Raw genomic sequence first — 6,545 nt, 5'->3', positions numbered from 1 at the left:
ATATATATATGCTTTCCTTAAACCATTGGAAAGAGAAATCAATCATTTTGTGAATCCATTCCTGGAAATTCCTCATGAGAAGGGGTTTGTATTGTAACGTCTTCAGTATCACTTGTAGTTCATATTGGAAAGCAACATTCTTATCTACATACCATATTTTATAACAATTTCACTAAACTTTTAGTTGAGAAAAAGCTAAGTGATATGCTGTCGATTTGGATTATTTTAAAAATGAGAAATGATTTTGTTGACTTCATTGCTAAGTAGCATGATGTAGATAAGAGGCCATAACACTATGACGCCATGTTTAATGGTTCATGGGCACTTTGTATTTCCTACTGGTCTAAAATGATAAGTAAAGCAGGCCACTCAATTAATGCCTGCCGAGCAGAGTTGAATCAATTGCTAAATTAGATGAGATAATAACAGGGAGGTCCAAGCAAAAAGTGGCAAAGTTATTTGAGGAATAGGAAGATAGAAAGATAAATTGCTTCCCATTTTAGGGCTAGTAAGAGTAATAATTGACACGGGGTACACTCTGAAAATGTGTTTAATGATGGATAATTTGAATTGTTTTATCACTTGCCAAGAGGAGAAAAAGATAAAGCAGTACTTGGAATAAATTTGAACAGAAAGCTTTTGTTTGATTAAGCCTCATTATGCTGTGTTAAATTGCAAAGTTTAGTGAAAATAGCTTGAAGCCTTAAAATATTCAACAACTATAAAACATTAATAATTTAAAGTACTTGGTATTTCACCTTTGCTTAACCACTCTCCCACCTATTGATGGGTCTATGGAAGTGGAGTGAATGAGGAAATTATTAAATTTTGACTCAGACTGACAGATGCAAATGATCTTTCTATTAGTCTGATCTTAAGCAAGTTATTTATCTTCTCTGATGATTTTTCATATGTCCAGAGTGCCTGGACCATGTACTTTGCATGTAATAAGCACTATGGAATTATTGGTGCAATAAATAACTTAGATCTATATAAGCAGACTATTGTGCTGCCAGGGACAATAGATGATGTTCCACCTATGGAAGCAGCAAAGTAAGATGACCAATATTGAGCAGTAAATTCTAGCGTTATTTGTGGAGTCATTATAAGAAATGATGAATCTGATAGAATACTAATTACATGTTTTGCTTCAGTTAATGCTAATATGAAACCCATTTAAAATAGCCTTCTTTAGTGTGGATTTTTTTTAAAGATTTATTTATTTATGCATACACAATTGGAGTATAGGCCAGAGGTGCAGGGAGGTGAAAGGTTTCACCAGAGAGAATGGGGAGCACAACAGAAAGATTGACAAAGTACACAGCTGAGAGGGGCAGCAGGCTGGACAGGAGATGTCTGCTGTGCCATGTGGGTCACTTCCAGGACAGGAGATTGAACATGTGCTGAAGTGCTGCAGCCAGTTTTTCAGTGCTATGCTTTAACTCATTGTGCCATCAGGGAGAGCTCTTTTTTATAGAGTTGTTTTTTTTTTTTTTTTTTTTTAATGAATGTATGTTCCAAACTTTAGGGAAAAAAGCTGCTAAATTGGCATTTTTAATCAGATTTTTGAACTCATCTTGATTATTTGTCAAAGTCTGTTCCTTTTCTAACAAATTAACATTATTTGTTAATTCTGAAATATTAATGTGGTTATAGTCCACTCAGAGAATATGCTTTGGGTTGCATTTTTGGGGGAGAACAATTAATTTGAAGTATTTTAGTCACCCAGTTGACGACATGAGGGCTTGTTTTAGACAGTAGTATTCTCTTACAAGACTTAAGAGGGAAGTATAGATGCAAGAATAGAAAGGTTAGCCACGCTTTAGTTTGGTCTATATCCCCCGACTTCGGGCTGCTAAACACTCAGTCCTCACCTTCGTTCATACAGAATTAGCTCAGTCAGGAGCACAGGGTTCCAGATAGCTATCGTCATTCATTAGAGTTGTCACATAGCAACTTTATTTGTATGTTTCTTGTATTTGATTGTGTTATTAGTAGATGTTCCACAGTTTCTAAATCATTCATTATTAAGAAATTACTGATTGAAAAATATAATGAATTCCTATACCATAGTTCAATATCGGAATGAGCAGAAACATACAATAATGCAAGACAATTCAACATCCCATGACAGAAATTTACTTAATGTAGGAACAATAAAAGATCTATTAAACCAATTGGAGAGGTAATAGACAGCAATGAAGGGGAAATAATGTTGAATTTTGAGCACTGAAGAGAAGTAGTGTAAACAAGAAAAGAAAAAGGTGTAAGTTGATATGAGCTACTATTGACAGATATGAGTTAAAGTTTTCTTTCTTGTAGTCAGAGACTACAGCTAACAAGTGTGTGGGTATATATACATATAACTTTCTCTGGCATGTGTGTGTAGCATTGTGTGTGTGTATTTATATGCACATATTATATGTGCATATCATTATATAGAGATAATGCATATACCTTAATTTAAAAATTTATTGTTAATAATTGCTACCAACTCTCTGTACCTTCAGCGAGTGGTAATAATTTGGGTAGTGGAGAGACTTATACAATGACAGTATCTACAAAACAATAAAGTGAAACACAATAACATGAGGTCTGCCAGTGTTGGGACTAGAATGGACCACCCAGTGGGCTAGAAGACACCAGGAGAGGCTTTGCTCTATGATCCAAATGGTGGTTATGACTGAATAATGAGGAAATGATAACTTGTGTGGAAATTCTCATGTGGACTGAGAAATCAATGTGGAATATGGTGACATGGAGGTTGGATATACACAATATCCTTCAAAGGAATGAGCGAACAGTCTGCATTACTCTTCATTGTTGGGCTGTCTTCTCTATCAACCAGGCTGCCTTGCCCTCTGTCTTGGACTTTTGAAATGTTTTATATAAGATTAAAAATTCGCCATATGTCAAAAAAAAAAAAAAAAACTGAGGTTTTGGAATGTGTTACCACACTCCATCATGACAGTGAGGAGCAGAGAGGAGCTGGAAAGCAGATGCATCTTTTAAACATCAGTCCAGTTATGCACAGCTCCTATCAGTCACCCCATCTATATCCGGCACCTATTATAGGTTTGATTGAACATATTACATATTGCCTCCTGTAACCCTTTGGGGATATGTTGCATACTGAAGAAAATCTATCCTTCCTTTATTCTTTTCAAATTCCCCTAAATAATAATAATAGCATGAGAGGGGCATCAAAGAGCCATGAAAAGACATCAGGGTTGTAGGGGTGAGGGGAGGGGTTCAAATAATTCACCAGAGATAATATGGAAAGTAGAAAAGGCAGATTTACTGATTAGCTTGATAATAAATGGGACCAGATAAGAGTTTCTGCACAGTAAAGGAATCTTGAAGCACATTTTATACTCTGAACTTGTGGGTGCCTTAAGATTTTGGGCACAAGACTACTGAAGTGTCAGACCATGTTTACTCCTTCCATTTTTTAGAATTCCCATCAGCCTTTAATAACTGTAGGTGGATACTCTATCCCTGTTTTAATAGAAATTATTGGGTTCCCCTAACTGCCCAAGGTCTCAGGACCTTGTTTCCAGAGTAATTCTTCAGTTCTCCGTAACCATTCAAAACTTTCCATCACTTTCTGCAAGTCAAGGAAGAGATTGTGCTTTTAAGTCTATAAACCCCAACAAAGAACACTATAACTTGGTATATAGAGAAAAGATCTGTTATACAAAGAAATACTTCCTTGCCCCAGATTAATGATGGGTTTTCTTCCAAAGGAGGGTATCTTTCTGATGCCTTATCATTCACCTTTTGATGCTGTGAGATCTCTTGCACTGAAATGACAAGGAGTGGCAGACATTTCCATTTCACACTGAACTTTCTAGCGTTCATCATCCGTCTGTCATCAAATTCTCTGAACCTTGTACTTCTCAGTACCTGCTTCCTATATGAAGTGCTGGGAAATGAGGAGCAGGATTACTTTTCTGCATGCTCCATGCCTCAGTGAAATCAATCAAAACAAATAATGCTGGGAAGACTGAGAGATAGCAAAGGGGTATTAGTAAATACGGTCTTATTCCAACAAACCTCATAACCTAAGAGAACGATTTGTGCATCTGACAGTAGACATTGCAATTGAATATTATTTTGCAGCAGCAGAAGCATTGCTACTGCTGTCAACACAGCAGGTGGTTGGAAGTTGGCAACTTTTATGAAAGCCATTTATACTACAGTATATTTCATGTAAACCGTGACAATGAAAAGCCAGACTGTTCTAGGAACAAAATGCAAATATTAAAGATAAGATTTCCTCAATAAGAGTTTGAGCAATTTTTCCTGGATTAAATTAATGACTTGCTTGAAGACACCATTGACATATTGGGTACATTTTTGTCTCTGAGTGCTGTTGCAAACTATACCCCACAGATCTCCTGCAGAGATTACTATCAACCTTGGTGAAGCTACCACTTTGGAGGCAGTCAACCATATGATTCCACTTTTTCTAGGCCCTGAGTTAGGTTAGTTCAGTGTTTCTGAGTTTTAGATGACCCATACTTAAACATTTTTTTAAAGATTTATTTAAATGTGCCTACAGGACTGGGTTACAGGCCAGAGGTGCAGGGGTGGTGAGAGGATTCACCAGAGACAGAGTGGGGAGCAGAACAGGCAGATCAACGAAGTCCACTGCTGAGGGGAGCAAAGGATGGGTCAGGAGAGTTCTGCCTCGCCATGTGGATCACCGCCAGGGCTGAGAATCAAACTCCTGCTGAAGTGGCCTTAGCTTCTTAGTGCTATGCTTTAACCCACTGTGCCACCAGGGAGGGCCCCTAAACATTTTTTTCTGTGTATTTTCACTGAAAGACACAATGTCACAGCACAGGTTCTAGGAATATTCAAATTAGTTTTCTTCTTAGTCTTTGGAAACTTCAATTTGGTGATCACATACATTTGTGAAACCAGGCTCTTTTTAAATATCTTTCAAGTAAAGCAATTCAATTTATTAAACTAAAACCTAGAAACAGAGAAGGTTGTAGTAGTTTGAGTCTTACAGGTTATCCCTATTTCTCTTGTTATATCTGTGAGTAAAATGAGTGAACTAATCTGGATCAAAGGTTTTCAAAGCATCTAATGTCAACTATCTCAACTGCATTATATATTACATCCTATATCAAAAAGTGTGAAATATGGTCCCAGTAGCAAACTGTGTACAATCAAGTACACAATAAAATATAAATTTTTGTCATATAATGCAATTTTGGTTTGAAGTACCACAAAATCTTGAAACCATGTTTTTTCCCCTTTCTCCCTCCCTCTGCTCCCTTCTTCTTCCTTCATTCTTCCCTTCCTCTTTCCCTCCCTCCTCCTTTCATCATTCCTTCCTTTTTCTCTTTAAATTTTTATAGTGATATTATATTTGTAATTTTTTACAAATATTTATTTATGCATACAAGAGCTGGGGTGAAGGTCAGACATCTGGGTGTGTAAGAGAATTGAACAGAAACAGAGTGGGGAGCAGCCCAGGAAGACTGACTATAAAACAGCCATGAATGGAACAGAGGGTGAGGCAGGAAAGGTCTGTCCTGTGGGTCAGCTCCCCGGCCAGGGATTGAGCTTGTGCTGCTGAGGCTATGGATAGCTTTATAGTGCTGAGATTTAATACCTTGCATCACCAGGGAAGACTTGTAATATAATTTTTGACATAATATTATTTATGAGTGTAAGATCAACTGGCATTAAATGAATCCACATATTGTACAACTGTCTTCAGTAGCCATCTCCAGGAAATTGTCATAATCCAAAGAAGAAATATTATGCCCAATAAATAGCCATTTCCCCTTCTTTTGCCCTAAGATTCTGTGAAACCTCATTTACTTTTAATCTCATGAGCTGGACTACTTTTAAGTATTGCATATATGTCACGTATGGTATAATAAAGTTGAGGTCAGCACAGGGCCCCATGTAGAAGGGTGGCCAAGCTATTCCTATGGCCCCCTGGCTACCCTGGCAATGTGTGGCAATGTCATATACCTTTCCCACAGCTACCTCATACTTCCTGTGTTCATCATGCCATTTCATGTGCCATGTTGTTTCATTTCATTTCACCTTCCTTATTCACTATGACTCTATCTGCTAATGTTGCCAATCAAATCATGTGGTTGCCCTGAGAGCTAAATAAAGGTGATTAAGGGCAAAGAGGGTAGAGAATTGGTGATTTTTTTTCCTTTTATTTTTCAGTTAGGGATGCCCTTATCCATGATAACTACAATCTAGAAGAACAAGAGCAAAATAGCAGAATTCTTTAAAAGATGTGCTACATTGAAAGCAACATAACTAACAGAAAGTTGAGAAGGGCTTTTATCAGATGTAGAGAAACTGGTAAAGACCTACATTGATGCTCAGACATGGGTGTGTAACTCACATAGCACTATGACCATCACAACCAATATAGTTGAGTTTGTTTGCAATGGGAAAGGAATCCACAGCACAGAAATGGCAAAGGCAAAGGAAACTTCAGGATAAGAAAATGAAGAACCCAAAGAAAATTTATGGTGAAAGGTTAATCAGTATTTTTTTTT

Source organism: Condylura cristata, unplaced genomic scaffold (assembly GCF_000260355.1).
Source record: "Condylura cristata isolate star-nosed mole 26May11 unplaced genomic scaffold, ConCri1.0 scaffold00002, whole genome shotgun sequence".
In the NCBI taxonomy this organism is placed as follows: Eukaryota; Metazoa; Chordata; class Mammalia; order Eulipotyphla; family Talpidae; genus Condylura; species Condylura cristata.
The sequence above is the reverse complement of the archived record's forward strand: the minus strand, read 5'-3'. Positions refer to the sequence as shown.